Genomic DNA, 20,412 nt, shown 5'->3' on the forward strand with positions numbered 1-20,412 from the left:
CTTGGGTATCAGGGTCTCTTAATAGTTCTCCAGTAAGACAGTCTCAGGTCATATAAGTGTTCTGTATTTAGTCAAATCAAAATGATATTCTGACATAGGGTCTGGTACAATGATAAATATTTTTTGTAATTTATTTTAAAATTTAAAATTTAAATTCATAATTTTTTAATTTTTTTAAATTAATTTATTTATTTTTGAGAAAGAGTGCACAAGCAGTGGAAGGGCAGACAGAGAGAGAGAGAGAGAGAGAGAGAGTCCCAAGCAGGCTGCACTGTTAGTAGAGCCCAGCGTAGGGCTCGATCCCTCATGACCTGAGCCGAAATCAAGAGTCAGATGCTTTACCGACTGAGCCACACAGGCACCCCCTGATAAATATTATTGAATAAATAATTAGGTCAGCAGTCACCTAGAAGGCAGGTAGAGACTGCTCCTGGCTTTGTTCAGGAGAACATTTATAGTTTATTGTCTCTCTTTCCGAAATTCTTCTAACAGACCTCTTGTCTGGATCTCCCAGTTCCAAGAGATCCTACCTAGTGATCTTGGTGATCCTACCTGGGCTTCCTCCTTTGGTCTCAGGGACCTCTAATTCCTTAACCTCACTCCCGGCGCCGCTTACCAATCATGTGAGACCTAGTGCATAACTTTCTCTCCTTTCTAAGTATTTCCTTCTGTCTCCTTTCTCGACACCTGCATTCACATTTGGACTTTAGTTCATTGGACTTAGAGATATTCTCTCCTTCCAGAAGCAGCCACAGGCAATCTCTCTTTTCTCCATTAACTACTGGCTGTTACTTGACACTTGCAGCTAAGATGGGTGGGTGGGAAGGGCTAGAAACTTCTGGTTTCCAGGAGGGACCTCTGGGAACCATCTGGATTAGTTTGGGGCAAGGCCAGGCTCAGGGAAGGGTTGAGCTGGGGCCTCAGGTCCAGGCCATGTGGCAGGATGCTCAGTAAGCACTGAGCTTTTCTTCAGGCCTGTCTGGGGCATTCTCATGCAGCCTCACGCATTGATCTAACCATACCTAGTGTGTATGTGGTCCTTGTGGTTTTCGCCATTTTGCCTATTTCTCTTACAACTTGATTTTCTTAATCAATAATAGGAACCTAGGGGCACCCGTCTGGCTCAGTTGTTAGAGCATGCAACTCTTGATCTCAGGGTCATGAGTTCAAGCCCCACATTGGGTGCAGAGTTTACTTAAAAAAATAATAATAATAGGGATCTAACTTATTTTTGGTTAGCTAAGTAAAATATATAGTTTTAAAAGATAAACTGAGGCACATTAAAAATTAAGTGTTTATTTGAGCAAAAATCAACTAGAATCGGGAGACCCAGACAAGAGGTCTGTTAGAAGAATTTCAGAAAGAGAGACAATAAACTATAAATGTTTTCCTGAACAAAGCCAGGAGCAGTCTCTAACAATCTAACATGTAGAAAGAAGCTCCGAGGAGCTATACAAAATGAAAGCCTTTTTTTTTTTAATTTTTATTTATTTTTGAGAGAGAGAGAACATGCAAGTGGGGGAGGGACAGAGACGGGGCGGGGGGGGGGGGGCGGGCAGAGGATCTAAAGCAGGCTCCAAGAGGGCAGCAACGGGCCTGATATGGGGCTCGAACTCACAAACTGCAAGACCATGAGCTGAGCCAAAGTCAAATGATCAACCGACTAAGCCCCCCAGGTACCCCAAAATGAAAGACTTCTATAGCCAGATGGGAGCAGGAACAAGGATGAAAGTCATAGTAGGCAAAAAAAAGTGGATTGGGTAGTGCAAGGTTATTTTCCCTTAGGGGATGCTGGGGTCTCCCAGGCAGACAGTTTAACTAGTGCTGACGGGGTGACTCCTGACTGGTTTAGTATTTCCTTTCTGGAAGAGGTGACAGTCTATCTAATCTTGGTTTCGTGACACAGCGCTCAGCATGAACAACTTTATTTGGGGACTATTGTGTTGTTTCTAACAATTGGTAGCAAAAATTCAAAGGCGAACCAGAGTCAGTGAAAATTATGCTCACTTCCACTTTTTCCCATTTCCCTTACTCACAGAAAGTCTGCTGCCATTTTCTTGTGGATCCTTATAGACATAGTATTATGGGGGTGCCTGGATGACTCAGTTAAGCATCCGACTTCGGCTCTGGTAGTGATCTCGCGATTTGTGAGTTCCAGCCCCAAGTCAGGCTCTGTGCTGACAGATCAGAGCCTGGAGCCTGCTTTGGATTCTGTGTCTCCCTCTCTCTCTGTCCCTTCCTCTCTTTCTCTCTCTCTCTCAAGAATAAACATTAAAAAAATTAAAATAAAAGAAATAGTACTATGAGCATTCAGATGCATGTGTACGATCATTCATTGAACAGTACTTATTGAGCACCTGCTATGATCCATGCATTGCTCTTGCCCAAAACACACAAAAATTCTTGCGCTGAGAACTAACGCTCTGAAGAGGGGCAAAGGAGTCGGGCAATAAATGAGACAAATCAGTCAAATCTGTGATATGTTAGATGCTGATATGGGCAATGGGAAACACTTTAGTAGGGGCTGGGGCGTGATCCCAAATGCCTTTCCTCTCTGCTGCCTCAGCTGCACCCTGAAAACCTGGGGCTGCTCCCTGCCCACTGAATCATGCCTTCACTGTGCTTCCTGGGGGGGGGGGGGGGAGCGGGGTGGGGGAGGAGATTGCCCCGCGTGACTAGGAGGGGCTGTGGCAGGCCCTTGGGGTCAGATGGGGAGCATCCAAGGCAGGTGTTGGCACACGGGCTGCTCATCTTCATTTATCCTGGGTCAAAGTTTATGAATATTTTTCTGGCTTTAATTAAATATTACCAGAATACTCTACATCAGTAGTTCTCAAAGTGTGGTCTGTGGACCAGCAGCATCAGGATCAGCATCATCTGGGAACTTGTCAGAAATGCAAATTATTTGGCTCCACCCCAATTCTACTGGATCGTAAACTAAGAGTAGAGTCCAGAAATCATTGTTTTAGTTAGTCTTAATAGCTAAAGAAATGCTTTACCAACTCACATTCCTACAAGCTATGGTTACAGCACACATTTTCTACAGTCTTAAGACTTTAAAAAATCTTTTCCAAATTAAATCCTAGACTAGGGGTACAGATTAGATGTTAAGTAAAAAGGTATTTTACAAAACTTATTTAATGTTTATTTATTTTTGAGAGAGAGAGGCAGAAAGAGAGGGAAACACAGAATCCGAAGCAGGCTCCAAGCTCTGAGCCGTCAGCACAGAGCTCGATGTGGGGCTGGAACTCACGGACCGTGAGATCATGACATGAACCGAAGTCAGATGCTTAACCGACTGGGCCACCCAGGTGCCCCAAAGATATTTTTTAAAAGAAGTAAAAGATAACTCTTACAACTCAATTATTTGAAAATAAGGATCAAATCATCTGATTCTCTGGGCCTTAGTATCCAGTCTGTCATATAAGAACATCCATTCAACCTGATGATTGACCTAGTCCTAAATTTCTATCCCTAGATTCTATGTTGTTAAGAAACAACAAAAATTGGAAATAAATGAGAAATAATTAAAATGCATAAAGTGAGCTATTAAAATACTGATAGTCATACATATTTCTATTCTTCTTTACATTTTCCAGAAGAAGTAGAAGCCGATAGTATTGACGGATGTTAGGCTGTATTCTAGGCAGCGTGTAAAGCACTTGGTGTGTAATCTTATCACATCAGCACAAACAAGAAACAATCAGAAGAATATTTTTGGCTTTAATTTATGGATGAGCAAACAGGCTCAGGGAGTTTAAGGATTTTGCCCAATATACGCCTAGCAAAAGAGAGGATATACGCCTAGCAAAAGAGAGGATCAGGAATCAGGTGCTTTAATCTCAGTCTGTGCTCATTTTCCTGAAAGTCACATTTGTAGATACGGGTGCTTATCTGGGCCTAATCCCTGGAATACTGTGATTCTTTGGAGAGAGGATTAGAGGTCAGTATGAGGATAAGTGTTGGCCAGAGTCCATCTCACAGAAGGTCAAGTGGGATCCCAGACACACCGTGTGGTTATTTTGCCAGCCTTCCTTCCCTTACCAGAGGAATAGGTCTATTATGGTAAGAATGGCCAAATCCCTTCCTTGAACAGGCCTCCTATAGCCAAGATAATACCTAAGAATTCTGTGCTTGTGGAACAGTGCAGAAATGAGTTCCATAAAGATTTGAAAGAGGCAGGACTAATGATTTCTACCGCATCTGCATTTACCTTCCGTTTGGTGAGTGTAAAAGGCAAATGGTGGTGGGGAATGAAGGCAAGGGAACGCAAACATATTCTGGGTGTGGATTTGCCTACATGCCCACGGCACTTCTGTCAACACTGCTGTTCATAGATTTACAAACGCTTATTCAATTACAGTGGTGTCTCACAAATTATTTGGCCATGGGATACTATTTTATGACAAAAAATGTGGGCAGTAGGCCCAAATCACGAAATTCCCTGATGTTACCACATGCCATATCTCCTAGAAGCAGACAGCTTCCAGAATGGTGTGACCGCCTACTGGAGTCTCAGCTGTAGTGGCAATGTGAACACAATGACTTTAGGGTGCAGAGTAGACCTGTGGGTGCCTCCCCAAATCCCCCATGAGGACCAAGGTGGTCATTCCTCAAGCTGCCAGGGTTTTAACTGCTGGTAGCTCAGTGCTGAGTCCCCTTCCAAGAATGACCTTGGCCCACGGGCACAATTTCACCCCGGGTCATGCACCCTCAATGGTGTGGGGATACGCAGCGTTTCAAGCATGTGTAGAACTTCTCTTGATGGTAAGAAGCCCTGTGGGGAAAACGCTACACTGAAGACAGGGCTGGGGGGAGCAGTACCCATGTGGGACCCACCAGGCGCCCCAGCCCAGGCCGGTGGTGTGGGTGAGGTAGTGCAGGACATGGGGAAGAGACCACCGCACTGACGGAAGAGCTGACACAGGCAGGAGTGCCTCTGACCACCTTCCTGTGGGCTGTCCACCCTGCCCTCCCTCTCTGACCAGTTAGTCCCAGTAAGCCTTTGAAACTATAAAAGTCAGTGACTAACTGCTCTGCTGACTAGAGCCTCCAGGCATCAAAGGAGTCAGGTTGCTGCATAAAAATGTGGCCAGGCATCCCCAGATGCGGCAATCCCTGAGGGAAAGTTTGGGCCAGCGCCTCCAGCTTCTTGGGGGCACTAGTCCACCAAGGTCTCTGAGGATGCCTGGGCCTGGTTCACAGATGGATCAGCCAAGTTAAAGACCAGTGGAATGTGCTTGGCCCCTGCAGCTGTGCAGCCACAGAAAACAGCTGTTTAAAACTTTGCACGAAAAAGAGAACTCTTCCCAGTGAACAGAGTTGGAATCAGGCGTGCTTGTCCTGAGTAAACCCTCCAAAGTGTACCTTGCTATATCTTTATTGATTCATGGACAGTAGCCAGTGGATTGCAGGAACTGGATATACCAATAACGTGACCATGAAAGGAGAGCAACCACCTGGGCTGGTGGGAAGGAATACCTTAGACCTCTTGGTTCCTGCCCGCAGAACACCTGGCTTGTTCTGTCATCTTGGAGTAACCTTTGTACCACATGGTCCCCACTGCCTGTGCCCTAACTGCAGGACACCCATTCTAGTGGACACCTTAAGTTATAAAAGTAGAGAATCTTTGCCCAAAACATCAAAAAAATTAATTTTCAGGACACTTATGGCTCTACTTAGGCTTATTTTATTATTGCTGATCTCCCTCTTCCACCTAAATACACACACACACTTCCCTTGGATTGCTGAATCTGTCTCACCCTCTTGACACTGCTGATAGATGCTTGAGAGTTCCTTCTTTGAACACTTTGGAAGTATTCTTCTAGAAAGTATTCTCTCTTATAGGTTCTTTCTGGTACTTAAATTTCCTTTACATGGCTAATCCCAACCCCCAGTCTTTTTTTTTTTTTTTTTAACATTTATTTATTATTTTTTGGAGAGAGCAAGGGAAAGGGGCAGAGAGAGGGGGACAGAGGTTCTGAAGTGGGCTTTGCACTGACAGCAGAGAGCCTGATGTGGGGTTTGAGCTCTCGAACCATGAGATCATGACCTGAGCTGGAGGACACCCAACCTGCCACCTAGGTGCCCCTCCCAACCCCCCGGCCTTGCAAGAATTAGACCTTGACCTCACATAAGTAAAATGCTGCTACTGAGATGACTCAAACCTTCTATTAGCAGAATCTAAGTAACCATGGGCAGGACACAGTATTGAGGTTGGGCTGGGCTACGATAGCTAATATACCTTTGCCCCAAGTGAATAGTACTGTTCACAGTTAATATCAGGTATATAATCACCTGCCACTCATAAACAGTCCAAACTATCCAGTGTCAGTGGTGATGGATGATCACATTGCCTGCATTTTCTGCTGACCAGTCAAGTCAGGGTATGTGTAATAACCAACACCTCTTCTGGCACTGAAATTAATGACATGTTAAATTGGCCTGGGCCTGGAAGGGAAGCCTGGTTGCAATCCATCTTCTTGTAAGTCAGCCTGGTTGTCCTACCAGGAGTTACGGAGGTGTCCATTCTCATTCATTGTTGCCTAAAGTAAGGAAAAAGGATTTGGTCTAAGCTCTTATCAGTACAACTAACTATAGTATTTGATGGTGTGGTTTATATTTCTCTTCTTTTTATTTTGTTTTTTAAGTAACCTCTACACCCAGTGTGGGGCTCAAACTCAGAACCCCAAGATCAAGAGTTGCATGCTCCCTGACTGAGCCAGCCAGGAGCCCCTAAAAAGAATTCTTAGCCATGATATATGGAGGTCCAGAGGTGGTGAGGTAAAACATCTCCACTATCGTGCCCCGGCAACATTGCATGTCTCCACATAGGCCAAGTAGGCAAGGCTAAACTGAAGTCTGATGCATGTCGTGGAGGAACACCTTCTAACCCCCTAAACTATGGCAAGATAGGCAGTCTTCTGAGGAGCTGTCATGAGACAGTTTATCATCTGCCTCCCTGGTTCCAGAGAGGCATGGGGCTTTAGGTCTCACCCTCCTATGAGGACCACCACAGACTATAAAACACTGGCTATAGTTTATAGAGTTGGCACCAACATTCAAGGGGTGAGGATTAGACAGGACATTATGGCAAGGAGTGGGAATCTTGGAGGCCACCTTCAAATTCTGCCTACCACTGCTCTTGCCACATCACGTATCCTTAGCCGCAGTCTGGCACAGTGCCATCCATCATCCACATTGCTGTCATCTGGCCTCTTTTGTTTTGGTGTCACCCTGCACAAGGGCCATAGGGATCTGGCACTTCTGACTGCTCACACTTTCACTCTCTATATAAGCAATAAAGTGCCCAATCTGAAAAAGTAGCTCATTGTTTCTTTGCCCGCTAAACCCGTCAGCCAGGCCTTACCTTGTCTTGATCCCTCCCAGCTGGAGCAACCACACTGCAGTCCTCTTGGCCACAGCGGGAAGACAGCAGGCCTACCAAGTGGGAGAAGAAATCAAACACCAGTGGAACTGCAGGACATGGCCAGTGAGTCCAGCAGGAGTTGGAGAATTGACATGGGACTGGATTCTCCTTGTGTTGCATCAAGGGAGGCAAACCATGAAGTTGGATGAAGGAGAGTAGATTGAATCGGGAGCACTACTATGTGGTACAGGATGTAACACCCTGGCAAGGAGCAGGCAGTGGTATTAATGCTCTACTTGGTTGGCTCATGGAAGCTTAGAAAAAGCAATGGCTTGCACTAAATGAAACAGAACTGCCAGCACTGCCATGGCAAATAGTGGGTGAAGGGATCAAAAGACTCAGAGAAGTGGGCATGCTGGTGTAGACAGGCTACTGAGGACAGAAAACTCACCAGGCGGCTGTGGTCCACAGGAGGACCTGAAGAACATTCTATTTTTCCCAAGTGATAAGGAATGTGCTAGTGAATATGGCCACCAGCATGGGTAAAAAGTCCAGTGGCTGCTCCTCTCTAGGCCAGGGCTGATGGGAGATGCCCATGCAGAAAGAAGTACGCTTCTAATTCTGATGAGGATGACAGAATCTCAAAATAATAGAGGCCAGTGATGGCACGCCACTGCCAGCAGCAAGGTGGGTAAGATTACTATAATACATGACAAGAACAGTTGTAATTCACAGCAGCCAGAGGAGTCTGTTCCCATAGAGAATTATAAGATGGTATTAGAACATAGTATTCCTAGGGGGCAAGATATAGCTTAATTTATACAACTAAAGGGAATCAGATGGATGATAAAGGCTCAAGGCAGCCATCCCAGTAAAAAATTATGAACAGTTGCCTATCAGACCTCTGACTGAAGGGAGGCTGAGCTGCATAAGGAAGGATCCTACAATGTCATGGCAAATGTATATGGTAGTGATGGTCCCTCTCCAAATGGACCTCTAAAGGGACCTCAGAAGAAAGGAGAATAACCAGATATTTCAAGGCCTGTCGGACACAGGATGAGTTAACACTGAGAAGCAGAGACCTGAAACATCATCATTATGGAGCCCAGCTCATACATGGCATCCTGGGCCAGGCCAAGTCATAGTGGACCCACTGTGCCCATAGATCCCCCGGATGCTCATTTCCCTGATCCACAAATAGATCACTGGAATGGACATGTTTCCCAATCAGAATAACCCCATATGGTCCTCAGCCTGTGGGGAAGAACCACTGTAGGGGGAAAAGTCAAGTGGAAGCCTCCGAAACTGCCTCCCCTGACCAAAATAGTATGTCAAAAACCATATTCCATCCCAGGGGGGATTGGCCTAACAAATTAGCGTCACCCATAAAGATGAAAGAATGTGCAGGTGGAGGTGCGTATCATACCCCCTTTTAAATCACATCTGGTTCCTGCACAAACCAGATGTATCCTAGCAGAAGGCAAGTAGACAACTGTGAACACAACCAAAGGGTAGCCCCAGTGGTTGGTTATCACGGCTTTGCCTGAGAGGTATCCAGAAGATGTTTCTTGGTTGAGCTTAACAGGCTATCAGGAATGCAGTACGCAGTCTGATCTGGCAAATGGCTGTTTTGCATCCCGATCAGGGGCCATTTACAATCTTGCCCCAGGGTATAACTCTCCCAACCTCTGGTTGTTGTCAAAAATGCCTTGGGGTGGAATTAGGACCCCTGAGAGCAAGTCTGGGTTAGGTTAAAAAAAAAAAAAAAAAAAAAATCTTGCAGGGTGAAGAGCAGGAGTAGACCAACTAAAAGTGTTTACAGAGAATTGCAGTCATATGCAACATAATGTTGAGCTCCCTTTTGGAACACAAGCTCTGGGAATCTGTACTCATTTCTGGTACTCCTTTCCTCCCTCAGGATGGACTGGGGCAAGAGACCTCTGGAAGCAATGAAAGGGGTTACTTCCACAAGCCTCCTAGCCTCTCTCCAAGACCAACTTGGCCCACTTTTTGACCCCGTCCTGCAGATTTTGCATTTATTGTACCTTCCTTCCCAGCCATTCCAAACAAGAGACTTGCTCTTTCTCACCTAAAACTAAGCAGGGACCTCCAACTTCTTCCACCTGTTGGCCCTTAAACTCCACTCGCTGCATCACAGGTATCTTAGGAATCCTTGACCCTCAGCCTCTAAGGCTCTCAGCCTGTGCCTCCCACAATTGACCTGTGAGTCCAGCAGACCCCACAGGTGCCTCAGAGCTGCCCAAGTTCCTCTAAAATAATTTTTTGTATGTATATATGTATTGATGTATTGTATTTAAAAAAAATGTTTTTTTCACTGTTTATTTTTGAGAGGCAGAGAGACAGAACACAAGCAGGGAGGGGCAGAGGGAGAGGGAGACACAGAATCCGAAGCAGCTCCAGGCTCTGAGCTGTCAGCACAGAGCACAACACGGGGCTTGGACTCACGAACCATGAGATCATGACCTGAGCCAAAGTTGGACGCTTAACCGACTCAGCCACCCAGGTGCCCCTATTTATGTGTTGTAAAGAAGCTTTCCTGGAGAAAGCTTCAATTCCAGGCCCGAGTAATCCTTCAGGCAGCCTGGGTCACAAGTTATGATGAGCAGGAACGTCTCTGGGTATTTAACATTCTAAGTCCTCTTCTTGTAGAATCCCTTCCTTCACCATTTTTGGGCAAGTATTTGAGTTCCCACCGTATGACAGCCACTGTGCTTGAGCTGAGAGTATCAGGATAGCATCTAGACTTTCAGCTGACTTCTCACCAGCAAGATCGGAAGCCAGAAAATGACGGAATAATACCCAGTGTTCTGAGGTGAAATGACGGTGTGTCAGGGCTCCTTCAGGTTCAGCAATTCACCAGGAGGTCTCACAGGACTCAGCGTATAGTCGGACTCATTCATTATAGTAAAAAGACATAAAGCAAAACAAAAAACAAGCAAACAAACAAACAAAAACAAACAACAAAAAAGGAAATGGTGCGTGGGGCACAGTCCAAAGGAAACCAGGTGCAAGCTTCCAAGAGTCCTCTCCCAGGGGAGTCACACAGGACACGCTCGATTCTTCCAGCAGAGTTGTGACAACATGTGTAAAATGTTGTCCACCAGGGAAGCTCATTAGAGGCTCAGGGTATAAGATTTGTACTGGGAACTGGGAACGTAGGGACCTCTGTCTAGCACAGATCAAAATTCCAGACTCCCAGTAGGAGAGCAGATGTTCAACATAGACCATATGGTACAGTTTCGACACAGTAAGCCATTCTTGTCAGTCAGGGAATGATGGGAACACTTCTGAAATCCAAGGGCCCACATGCCAGCCATGGACCATCCTTGTAAGCAGTCCTTTCTAAAGATAGCGGTCTTGAGCCACCCTGTTAATGCTTTTTTTTTCACAGACTGTCAACTTGGAATTTTGTAATCAATAAAAGTACCCTTGAAGAATGAAAGCAAAATAAAGACATTCCAAGCTAACAAAGTAGAGGGTCTGCCTCCAACAGAGCTGCAGTACAGATGGAAAGCAATCCAGAAAAAAGATCGAAGGAAAGAATGAAGAACACTTGTGGTGCAAAACATAATAAAAATGTCTGCCAGGCTTAAAATAACAAGATGAACAACAAAATAAGGGGGAGAGGATGTGAGGTTAGTGTATTCAAATATCCTTGCATGATGTGAAGGATGGTAAAGCTATTCACTAATTTTGGACTTTAATAAGTTAATTGTGAATGTCAAAATACCTGAGGTAAAAATTATTAGACTAGAAATAGAAATCCCACACTTGTACAAAGAGAAAAAAAAAGTAATTCTATAACAGTATTTCACCAGTACAAAAGAAGCCAAAGATGAATAGAACTAGAAGAAAAGGCAAAATATAAAGCACAAAAGAAGATGACCAAAGTATTCCAAATGGGTCACTGATTATCATATAAATTATAATAGAATATACATAATATAAATAACTGAAAATTTTCACTTAAAAGATTTACAGTAAAGGAATACAAAAGGATGTATTTAGACAAACTAAGGAAAAGAAAGCAGATGTGGCTATGTTATTATCAGACCAAATAGAATTTAAGGCAAAAAAGCATTACTAGAGATAAAGAGGATCACTCCATTATGATAAAAGGTTTAATTCACCAGAACATGAAATAAATACAAACTTCTGTGAACCTAACTGAATAGCATAAAATACTGTATATAAATAAAAAATGGGCAGAACTACAAGCAGGAATTCACAATGCTACTATCCTTGGGATATTTTACACATCACTTTCTGTAATATTTTGATCAAGATGTTACTATATTGACTAAACTTGGCAGCCAAAGGCATTATCTTTGGGGCAAAAATGGAACAACAGTTGTGGAGCACACATTGTTTTGAATTTCACATCAAGCTTTTACGAAAAAAGATCCCACGTAACATTGTTCACCAAATCTCAAAGGACTGGTGTCACTTCTTGACCACAATTCAATTAAGTTAGAAAGTGTTAACCAAAAGAAAAGTAGAAAAACACCATATTTGCAAATTCATGAAATAACTTCTATTTTATTTATTTTTAAGTATGCTCCATGCTCAACGTGGGGCTCAAACTCACCACCCTGAGATCAAGTCACAGACTCTACCCCCTAAGCCAGCCAGGCATCTCCTTATGAAGTAACTTCTCAATATTCATGTGTCAAAGAAGAAGTGGAAATCACTTAGGATGCAGAAATGAAAAACAATGATAATGCTACCATATCACAAACACTGTCTAGATATTATAGCCCTAAATGCTCATGTTAGAGAAAAATAAAGGCTAAAAGTGAAAGATCCATGTAAGTAACTTAAGTTACAAAAAGGACAAAATAAATGAATTTCTAGACGATGAACTGCTGCATTAAAGTTACTGGTATTTTTCTTGGTTGTATTAAATCTTGCAGACATGCTTTCCCAGTTTATACTCCTAGTAGCTCTGGTTGGAGCAAAATTTCTTACACTCTCACCAACTTTTTTTTTTTTTTTTAACATTTTATTTATTTTTGAGACAGAGAGAGACAGAGCATGAACAGGGCAGGGGCAAAGAGAGAGGGAGACACAGAACTGGAAGCAGGCTCCAGGCTCTGAGCCATCAGCCCAGAGCCCGACGCGGGGCTCGAACTCACGGACTGCGAGATCGTGACCTGAGCTGAAGTCGGACGCTTAACCGACTGAGCCACCCAGGCGCCCCTCTCACCAACTTTTAAAAGAAATAACTTGCTAAATTAAGTTCTAGGATAGGAGTACAAATGTATTTTCAAAATGTAAGTTAAATTGTATGGCTCATCGTGTGAAAATAAGGAGCAAATCATCTATATTCTCTGGGTCTAAGTATCTAAAATCTCAAGGGGAGTTTGTACCAGCTCAAATCTACTTTCAAGAAATATTATGAATAATTAAGTGATGTAAAACCTTTGAAATTAAATTAGAAAAATCAAAATGCTATGGAATGTAAGTTATCAAAATATTGATGAAGGAATGATAACAAGTCAGGTTTGCACTCTCCTTCCAAAAGAAGTAAATGGGGGCGCCTGGGTGGCTCAGTTGGTTAAAGTGTCCGACTGTTGATTTCAGCTCAGGTCATGATCTCACAGTTGGTGAGTTCGAGCCCCATATCAGGCTCCATACTGACAGTGCAGAGCCTGCTTGGGATTCTCTCTCTCTCCCTCTATCTCTACCTCTCCAGCTCTCTCACTCTCTCTCTCTCAAAATATAAACTTAAAAACACATTTAAAAAAAAGAAGTAAATGGTATTCATGGTCATTAGACTACATTCTAGGCAGCACTTAAAACACTTGATGTAAGTGGTCTTGCCATATCCTCACAACAATCTGATGAGTATTTTTAGCTCCATCTTACTGATAAGCAAACAGGCTCAGAGAGCTTAAAAACCTTGCCTCTTCTCTTCCTCCCCTTGCCCTCCCCACCCCCCCCCCCAAAAAAAACTGGAAAAAAGTGAGGCCAAGAATCAGATTCTGGTCATTTTTAAAGCTGTGCTCATCCCACTAGCTGCCATATTGTGGATATTGCCTCATATCTGAACCTAATCTTTGGAAAGCCAAAGTGCCCCATCATCCAATGGAAAGGAAAGAGCTTATGGAGATCAGCAGATAGAGTTTTGGCTGAAGTCCATCTCACAGTGGGCCAGGTGAGACCTTGAACTAATCTTGTGGTTATTTCCCCAGTCACATCAGATATATTTCCCAGCTGGTGAAATCCCCACATTTCTTTCCTGACCCAAAGAATAAAGCCTATTGTGATGGGACAGGCCAAGTGAAAGATTCTAGAACTGCTCCTCCCCACCTCTACCTTAAATACTCAACCAAAAATCAATGCCTTATTCCTGGGGGAATCCCTATCTCTTGCTACCACCATCCAGAACCACCACCATCCAAAGCTCAAAAGATGCAGACCTGGTGATCCCCAACATATTTTCATTTAACTTATATGTTTGGCCTGCACAAAATTCAGATGATAGATTTTCACAAATTTAATCAGGTGGTGATGCCAATGCTCGGTAGGCCCATGTACAAGTGAGAAGAGTGTACATGGAATAGTCCATGTATGAGATGGCTTGGCCATAGTGGGTAATGGAGTCCATGCCTGGGTTCAACAGAATGGCTTTTCCCTCACAAAGGCTGGTATGCTATGACATTGATGAGTATCCAATCTGCCATCAGAGGAGGCCAACACTGAGCTATGGGAATTCAGAAATATGGTTTAGTCTAGCCAAGCTGACATACTACAAAAACATCACAGTGACCAAACTGCCTTACTAAGGTATTTAGACAAGGAGGAGATGAGAGAGGTAGAGTCTGAAATCTTTGTGAGTTGATTTCCGAGGAGAGTGTTTCAAAGCTCAACAATACCAGAAGCCTGTGGATGATAGAGAGCATATAGATTCATTGAATACTTGGACTCTCAGTCCCTTGTTGGGTGGCTTTGCAGGCTTTGTTACAAAAGGCGCACCACTGTCAACCTGCAAATGATCCAGAAAGCCAAATACATGATAGTCTGGTTTCAAACACCACAATGGTATGCCTAGAGTCAGCTAATGAGACTGGACCAGCAACATCATAACCTAAAAAAGTGTAACAATGGTGAAGCACTGTTGGAAGCCAAAAAAACGAGAGTCAAAGGTCCAATGTAGGCAATCCATCAAGAATGGGTAGAGCCAATGCCCCTGTCCTGTGGATTCCTTCACTGTTAAATAAAGGGGCCAACTTTTGGCAGAAGTCACAAGTCTTGCATGTAGTGGAGGCTTCTGCATCAGAAGCAGGGTCCTCAACTTTGTGTCCAATGTAGGATGGTGGATGTAGTGCCATGTTCAGTATGACTGTGGGTTCAGGAGGCAATGTGGACCACACAGGGTGGACCAGCACCTTGACTCCAATCAGTCTCCTCAGAGAAAGGGTCCTTACTATGTGTCCAGTATGCTGAATCATTAACTACAATTTGTTCTCAGTCTGCAGCCCAAAGAGTCAGTAGTTTTCTAAGTTAACAGAACCGATGGCTAATCCACTGGGGACAGGCCAAGAGTCAGAAAAAACATGACTTAGAATATCATCTAAAGCAATGGTTCTTCCCTTGTGCGTGTTGGGTAGGAATCTAAATTGGCGTTGCCACTGTGGAAAACAGTATGGAGGCTCCTCAATAATTAGAAATACTATGTGATCCAATAATTCCACTACTAGGTATTTATCCAAAGAAAACAAAAAAGACCCATTAGAAGAGATATAATATGCACCCTGTATTTACTGCAGTATTATTTACAGTAGCAAAGATATGGAAACAACCTAGGTGTCCACTGAGAGATGAATGAATAAATAAGATGTGGTATAGGGACACCTAGGGGGTTCAGTTGGTTGAGCATCCGACTCTTGATTTTGGCTCAGGTCATGATCTCACAGTCTGTGGGTTCGAGCCCCACATTGGGCTCTATGCTGACAGTGTGGAGCCAGCTTGGGATCCTCTCTGCCTCTCTCCTGCTCACTTGCTCGCTCTCTCTCTCTCAAAATAAATAAAATAAACATTAAAGTTTTTTTTAAAAGATGTTATATACAATGAAATGTTACTCAACCATAAAAAATAATGAGATCTTACTATTTGTGACAACACGGATGGATGCAGAGGGTATTGTGCTAAGTGAAATAAGTCAAACAAAGAAAGACAAATACCATATGATTTCACCTGTATGTGGAATCTAAAAAAAAAACAAAAACAAAAACAAAGCAGAAACAAACTCACAAATACAGAAAAACAACTGATGGTTGCCAGAGCTGAGGGGGTGGGGGGATGGGCAAAATGGAGGAAGGGGAGTGGGAGGTACAAACTTCCAGTTACGGAATAAGTCAGGGGGTTGAAAAGTACAGCATAGAAAATGTAGTCAATGGTATTGTAATAGCAATGCCTGGTGACACACGGGAGCTACACTTGTGGTGAGCACAGCATAATGCATAAAACTGTTGAATCACTATGTCATACACCTGAAACTAATGTAACACTGTGTGCCAACTATACTTCAATCAAAAAAAAAATAGTAATACGTTAATTTTAAAAATAAAGTGATGGTTCTTAACCAAGAGTGATTTTTTTCGTCCAGGAGACATATGACAACGTCTGGAGACATTTTTGATTTCCATGACTGAGGGTTGGGATGCCACTGGTTATCTAGTGGGTAGATGCCAGGATGGTGATAAACACATTACAGTGCCTGGGACCTCCCCATGCCCCTGCAAAGAATTATAGTGCCTAAAGTGTCCATTGTGATGAGGTTGAGAACCTTGGTGAAAGACCCTTCAGCCCTTATTGCAGTTGGTCTTCCAGAGTTGTCACTGGGGCTGGATGGGTGTTCCCCATTCTAGCCTACCTTTGTATTTGTTTTAAATTCTCCATAATGAGGGCGCCTGGGTGGCTCAGTTGGTTAAGAGTCCAACTTCAGCTCAGGTCATGACCTCACCATTTGTGAGTTTGAGCCCTGCATCAGGCTCTGAGCCCTGCATCTGAGCTCTGAGCAGCCTGGAGCCTGCTTCAGATTCTGCATCTCCCTCTCTCTCCTTGCCTCCCCTACTCACATTCTATCTCTCTCTCAAAAATAAATAAACATTAAAAAATTTTTTTAAATAAATTCTCTGTAATGAAAACTGTAATTAAATGTAGAGGCCTAAGGAACCAGACTTCTGGGCAATCTCCATTCTTATTCAGTCTTTCCAGAGATTCCCATGCTTTCTGAAGTCTGAGAACATGACTGTAATTGTCAGGAACGCTAAGAGGATTGTTTTTTTTTTTGTTTTTGTTTTTTTCTGGGCCCAACAGAGACTCAACAGAGACTCTGTTATGAAATTTCCCACCAATTTTTGACAACACACTTACTTGCAAACATTTTACCTCTTCCAGATCCTCTTTCTAACACTTGAACTAAAATTTTCTGCTTGTGCTCTCTTCTAATTTATATCCTTCACAAGGGCCGGGAATTTTGTCTGTTTTGTTCACTGAAACAGGTAATCCCAGCATTTAAAACACTACCTAGCACCTTATAGATGCTCAATAAACGTCTGACTGACAGACTGAATGGATGAAGGAGGGAACGAGCTAGCTTTTTAAAATTTGCGAGTTTTTTTTTTTAATGTTTATTTATGTTTGAGAGAGACAGACAGAGCATGAGCAGGGGAGGGACAGAGAGAGAGGGACTCACAGAATCCAAAGTAGGCTCCAGGCTCTGAGCTGTCAGCACAGAGCCTGATGCGGGGCTTGAACTCATGAACCGCGAAATCATGACCTGAGCCAAAGTCAGTCACTTAACCGACTGAGCCGCCCAGGCACCCCAAAATTTGTGGGCTTTTTTTTTTTAACGTTTATTTATTTTTGAGACAGAGAGAGACAGAGCATGAACGGGGGAGGGTCAGAGAGAGGGAGACACAGAATCCGAAACAGGCTCCAGGCTCTGAGCTGTCAGCACAGAGCCCGATGCGGGGCTCGAACTCACGGACCGCAAGATCGTGACCTGAGCCGAAGTCGGCCGCTTAACCGACTGAACCACCCAGGCGCCCCGTGTGGGCTTTTTTAATAGCAATCTTTTTCGAGATAGTATTCACACACCATAAAATTCAACCTTTTAAAATTCAACCTATTAATTTGGTTTATAGTATATTCACAAAGTTGTACAATAATCCCAACTAATTCCAGAACATGTTTATCACTCCCAATAAGAAACCCTGTACTTTTAACTAACTTGAATTTAAATAAAAACTTGAAGCATTTAAAACAATAAAAATAAAAAGGGAAAACGAAACAAACACACAAAAAGAAACCCTACACTCATGAATATTCGCTCCCCGTTCCTCCCTCACCTTAGTTCCTGGCAACCGTGAATCTACTTTTCTGTCTCTGGATTTGCCTATTCTCCGGCCATTTCATATAAATGGAATCATACAGTATACAGTCCTTTGTGACCACCTCCTGTTACTTAACATGATGTGTTCAAGGTTCATCCATGTTGTAGCATGTAGCAGTATTTCACCCCTTGTTATTTAAATTTTGTTTTAACGTTTATTTATTTTTCAACGGTTTTTTTTTTGTTTTTTTTTGTTTTTATTTTTGGGACAGAGAGAGACAGAGCATGAACGGGGGAGGGGCAGAGAGAGAGGGAGACACAGAATCGGAAACAGGCTCCAGGCTCTGAGCCATCAGCCCAGAGCCTGACGCGGGGCTCGAACTCCCGGACCGCGAGATCATGACCCGGCTGAAGTCAGACGCCTAACCGACTGCGCCACCCAGGCGTCCCAACGTTTATTTATTTTTGAGACAGGGAGAGACAGAGCATGAACGGAGAAGGGTCAGAGAGAGAGGGAGACACAGAATCTGAAACAGGCTCCAGGCTCTGAGCTGCCAGCACAGAGCCCGACGCGGGGCTCGAACTCACGGACCGCAAGATCATGACCTGAGCCGAAGTCGAACGCCCAACCGACTGAGCCACCCAGGCGCCCCTCACCCCTCGTTATTTACGGCTGAATAATATTCCATCAGACAGAGATAGCTCGTTCTGTTTGTCTATTCATCAGTTGATAAATACTTGGGTTTTTCCCACTGTTGCGCTATTATGAATAATGTTGTTATGAACACTCTTGCACAAACTTTTGTGTGAACATGTGTTTTAAACTCTTTCGGGTGGAATATACCTAGGAGGGGAATTGCTGGGTCATATGGTAACTCCATGTTTAATTTTCTGAGGAAGTGCCAGGCTGTTTTCTGAAGCAGTGGCACCATTTTACATTCCCACCAGAAATGTATGATACCGTGACTACCATGGGTTCTTGCGTAACTATGTATTTCACAAGAGTGAAAAGCACCCACTTAGCACCCAGTTTCTTGCTTCTTCTCAAATTCAGTAAAAATCCTGATTTTAACAAGTCAGGGATTTTGCTGAAATGAAGGCAAAAAATAATTTAACAAAATATTTAATAAATCTGAATTCTACTTGTCTTTATTTTATTATTCCTCCAACCATCATCGATCACCCAGACATGAGCCGTAAATGTTAAATGGAGTCACCTATGATATGCTGTCAACTTTTATCGTCTATAGCCACAGCTTTATACATTGGGGTGTTTTTTTTTAATGTTTATTTATTTTAGAGAGAGAGAGGAAGTGCATGCGCCTACATGTGACCTGAGGAGGAGCAGAGATAGAGGAAGACAGAGGATCCAAAGCTGGCTCTGTGCGAGAGCCCCATGAGGGGCTTGAACTCATGAACCATGAGATCATGACCTGAGCTGAAGTCGGACGCTTAAGTGACTGAGTCACCCAGGCACCCTATACATGTTTTTTGATTCTGTTAATGTAAATATGTGTTTATCATGGGAGGAGGATAAGACATATTTCATTTAGCATCTTGTCACTTTGACTTTGTAAATATTGGATGTATTGGTGCAGGGCCTCCATTACACTCTTGCCTTGGTTGCGAATGTTGGGGGCTAGCTGGTAGCTGCCTAACTCTGCTTTGTGATCTAAGCAATTAATCTCTTTTTTTTTCCCCTTGCCAAATCTGGTAGGTAGAAAATGCTGGATAAGACCTATGGTTTATTTTGTATTAAAAAAGAATTTTTTTTTAACATTTATTTATTTTTGAGAGACTGAGAGACAGAGCATGAGCAGGAGAGGGGCAGAGAAAGAGGGAGACACATAATCCAAGGCAGGCTCCAGCTCTGAGCTGTCAGCACAGAGCCTGATGCAGGGCTCAAACTCACGAACTGTGAGATCATGACCTGGGCTGATGTCAGACGCTTAATGGACTGAGTCACCCAGTGCCTCAGGATCTATGGTTTAAAGGGGAAGTAAGAGAACAGCTCTCCCAAAGGAAGTTAATGAGACCAGGTCACTATCTGCTCAAGTTGAGGTAGACTTTCAGCCTCTCTTCAGGGCTGGGGACATTACCAAGACAATGAGTTTAAAGTGGTTTAAAAACAATAGGCAGACTTACTCTTCTGGAAATCTGACCCCTTTATGTGAAAATGCGGGTGGGGGGAAGGCCATGTTGCTCTGTGCAGCTATTACAAGCCTGTTTCAAGGTGATTCCACTTGGTGTTATTCTCCATGAACACAGATTATGAGATGTCTTCTCCATGAACTGAAATTTTCTTGGACTTCAATCAAATGTAGACAAGTAGAATGAAAGCATGGCCCAGCTGATGCTTCCACCTCTGGCATTTCTCCAAACCAAGGTGGCCTTGATGCCTAGGAAAGCCCCATGCACATGGCAGCCTGGGGAGCAGGGGCAGGAAAGGCATCTCCCCATGAGGAAGAACATCCACATAATTTTTTCCTGTGCATGATGTGAATCCATAAATTCATGAGAGACAAAACCAACATCCTCTAATGAAAATTTTGGACTTAGAGGACATTAATAAAATGCTGTCATAAAATTCCCAAATTCTCAAGGAACACTTAAAAGTTAAATTAAGATCTGTCACAGGTACATACATGCAATTGAATAGAGGACAGGCATCTGATCAGAA

The 20,412-nt window shown here is 43.4% G+C and overlaps 1 protein-coding gene and 1 long non-coding RNA gene across 5 annotated transcripts in view; one reads left to right on the forward strand and one right to left on the reverse strand.

Annotated features, from left to right (window-relative positions):
* Positions 1-9,679, forward strand: part of LOC123581123 — a 31,755-nt gene extending 22,076 nt beyond the window's left edge. For all 4 annotated transcript variants that reach the window (XR_006703608.1, XR_006703609.1, XR_006703607.1 and 1 more), the window contains one exon: positions 7,390-9,679. This is a non-coding gene — a long non-coding RNA (uncharacterized LOC123581123). The remainder of the gene's footprint in view (positions 1-7,389) is intronic.
* The window catches only part of CHCHD5 (coiled-coil-helix-coiled-coil-helix domain containing 5), a 43,895-nt gene that overhangs the window by 5,482 nt on the left and 18,001 nt on the right, over positions 1-20,412 (reverse strand). The window lies entirely within an intron of this gene.

The sequence above is a fragment of the Leopardus geoffroyi genome, chromosome A3, assembly GCF_018350155.1.
Source record: "Leopardus geoffroyi isolate Oge1 chromosome A3, O.geoffroyi_Oge1_pat1.0, whole genome shotgun sequence".
Classification (NCBI taxonomy): Eukaryota; Metazoa; Chordata; class Mammalia; order Carnivora; family Felidae; genus Leopardus; species Leopardus geoffroyi.